This window comes from Lactuca saligna, chromosome 8 (assembly GCF_052625555.1).
Source record: "Lactuca saligna cultivar CGN05327 chromosome 8, ASM5262555v1, whole genome shotgun sequence".
Classification (NCBI taxonomy): domain Eukaryota; kingdom Viridiplantae; phylum Streptophyta; class Magnoliopsida; order Asterales; family Asteraceae; genus Lactuca; species Lactuca saligna.
This window is the reverse complement of record NC_136424.1, coordinates 99,022,011-99,025,434: the sequence shown is the minus strand read 5'-3', so window position 1 is coordinate 99,025,434 and position 3,424 is coordinate 99,022,011.

Genomic DNA, 3,424 nt, shown 5'->3' with positions numbered 1-3,424 from the left:
GCCCTGTCAGCCGGTCCACCATGAGTGAGATCAGAGTAACCTCGTTGATAGCCATATGGTGACCGTTGGCGTTGTTGTCGGCTCCATCTTTCGATCGTTGTTACCCAAGGGGGTTCAGGTCCGTTGTAACCAAAACGGTGCGCGGGTACCCTCGCGATGTAGGGAGGGTTGAATACTTCTGGTGGTTCCTCCGCTTCGTTCCCAACCATGACTACCTCATCACCTTCCTCTTCTTCCTCTTCTTCCTGGTCGTCTTCCTCTTCTTCTTGGTCGTCTTCCTCTTCTTCTCCTTGTTCGTCTTCCTCCTCGGGATCCTCCTCGGGATCCTCTTCGGGATCCTCCTCGGGTTCCTCTTCGGGATCCTCCTCGGGCTCGTCTTCGATCCATCCCGCGTTTCCCTGATTGGGAAAATAGGGGTCCCCGGGTATGTGAAATCCTGCCATGTCGTCTGCACGAGAAACGGGATTAAGAAGTACGTATCAGAAGATAATAATTTGGCGCTATAGAAACGTACAAATACTCATATAGTATTTTTAAATGTTTATATTTGGTTCTTAGCGTGTTCTTTATGGAGTGTAATTAGGTTTTCAGATTTGTCGCTCATTACGACTATTCCTTAGTGTGCGTAAGTTACTTCTTGGATGGATATAGTTGATCAGGCTATATCCTTCCCAGAACTGATTACACATGCTAAGGCGTATTAATAATGTTCGACTCCTCCTCTTTCAATTTATGTTCTCCTAAGTTATGACACCATGCTAGTATAGAATGCATGCAAGTATACTTTAAAACAAGAAATTATTTGTTTTCTAAAAGTACAACTCTTTAAATCACTTTAAGAATCAGAGACTTTTAGTCCCAAATGTGTTTATAGTTTGTATATCTTATGTGGTTGACATACTTAATTCACTATAAACCGTGCTCTGATACCAATCTGTCACACCCCCAAACCAAGGATGGCGGAAACGTCCGGGGGTGGAGGACTTCATGTATAGCATCATAACCACAATTTTAATAGTAATTTAAGCAAACACAACCAACATATATATAATTGAAAAAGTTACATCACTTGTATGAATTGCATGTTTCAAAATCAATTACAATATGTTGTCAAAATGTGAAAAGTTTGACGCCTTAACGTCCCATCCTCAAAAGCACTTGATAACCTGATTAGTGTTTTCCTGTGAATACAAGTTGTTTGAAAAGTGTCAACACAAAGGTTGGTGAGTTCATAAGCTTTTATTAATAAACTTAGTAGGAGTATTTCACATGTAAATGTCGCGTTTGTTTCAGAAAAATCCGGTATTTCCCTTGAAATCCGAGAAATGTAGCCTTATAACCAAAGACTAGAGTGTATGAGAAATCATCGTTTCTTAGTAACAATGTTGTGAGTTTAAAATGTTATGGAAAGTAAAATTTCTTTTATCAACCTAAAACCTACTTCGGTTTTATGAAACCCCGTAAACTTCATGAATTGTTATCCCCCTAAGTGAGTCGCTATAATCATACTGTGACTATGTGAACCTGCCACAACGTTTCTCAGGCGTCGCGAAAATGAAATGACATTTGTCACCCGTAGACCTGCAGGTCCCACTGTAGCTAGCAGCAAGGTGTGGGGTGTCAAACCCAATATAGATCTATATACAAGTATCACGTTCTCCCTCAAGGAGATTCTGATTATAACTACCAGGAATTATATCCCGCACTCGGACGTACGGGGAGAGAGAGAGAGTCTCACAACATAGGTTAACAGGTTTACGTGAAATGTGTGTGAATATAAATCTTTCTTGTATGGATGTACCCTTTTTTGGTACGAGTGCGTTGAGTGATGTATCATAAACTATACCTATTATAGTTTATCTAAAATGTATGTAATATGTATGAATCCTCTTATGGAAATGTATTAGTATTGTGAATTTATCAAACTATACTTTTTATAGTCTAATGATACGTGTTCCAAAATGAATGAGTAATATTTAATATTTAGTATGAATTTCATAGTTTCAGTTCATAATGGTAAACTAACAAGGAAACACATACAAATACTAAAACTTATGATTATACACTTTGCTCAACATAATACAAAGTGTTATGATATTTACATGCTGTTGGCAAAATTTAGCGATTCTGCCCTGTTTTGGAAAAATCATAGAAAAATCATACGAAGTCGAAATCTAGATCCGTAAACTCTGAGAGTTCACAAAATGTGTCTAGTTTGTTCATAATTTTTATCACAAATTAATATGACCTCTAACTTGGGTGAAAAAGTCCAAAATCACAGACTGGTCCGGATTGTTGTTTGAAATGATAGGCAGTTTTGTAAAAATCACCATAAATTGTAGAAAAATCGTATGGAGATGTGCAAGTAGCCATTTTAAAGCTAAAAACTTGAACTATTTGCACCTTGTACAGTTTTGAAAACAAAAATATTTAAGATTCCCAAAACAGTCCGTGAATGGAGTTGAACTTTTCTGATGAAGGCTGTTAGAAAATTTTTGATAGGTTCTTAGTGTTTTAACTTGTATTCACCCCCTGAAAACTTGAGAAATCATGAAAATGTAGGGGTATGAACTCACCTTGAGTGATTTCAGTAGATGATTGTTGAAGGATGGAAGTGTTTAATTCAAGAACACTTGGAGATGCCTTGAAGGTTTTCGAGAATCTAACATCATAGTTAGGGAGTTTGTGTAAGCAACCAAAGATTTGAGTAGAATGAAGTGAAATAGTAATAGGGAGGATGAATTTTTACTTACTAAGTGTGGAAGAACACTTGAAATCAGCCTTGGATCTCGAAAATTTGTGTAGAAGAGTTTGAGAGAAAAAGTGGTGTTTGTTACTTAGTGGAATGAGAGAAATGAGAGAAAATGAGGAGTGTGGTTGTTTGTTCCAGCTCAAAAACGTGGGAGTGAGTGAAATTTGAGTGTAAGGGAACATTGAAGTGACATAGGTAAGGTGGGGAGGTATGGCTGGTCATAGAGTGGGTGTGGGGTGGTTGCTTGTGTCATAAGTTAAGGCAAAGTCAACACTCTACCTTAAATAAATCCCCCATTAAATCTTTATTATTTAATTAATGATTTTTATAAAAATATGTTTAAATTATGAATATTTAGGGTTTATTATGTTAAAATAAAATTTCTGGAGAAAATCCCGCTTTAAAATCATGAAAAACGGGCTTAAAATGTCAAAAATATCAAAAATGGGCTGAAAATGACAAAAATGCGAGACCTGGCCGAGGTTCGGCCCTCTTATGCTGAACCGAGAGAGAGAGGGAGGCGGAACCGAGAGGAGAGGAGAAGGAGGGAAGAACCGAGAGCACGAAGAGACAGAGAGGAGAGAAGGGAACCGAGAGTGCGCGAGAGGCAGAGAGGCGGAGGGAAGGGAACCGAGAGTGCGCGCGAACAGAGAGTGAGAAGCGGAGCAGAGA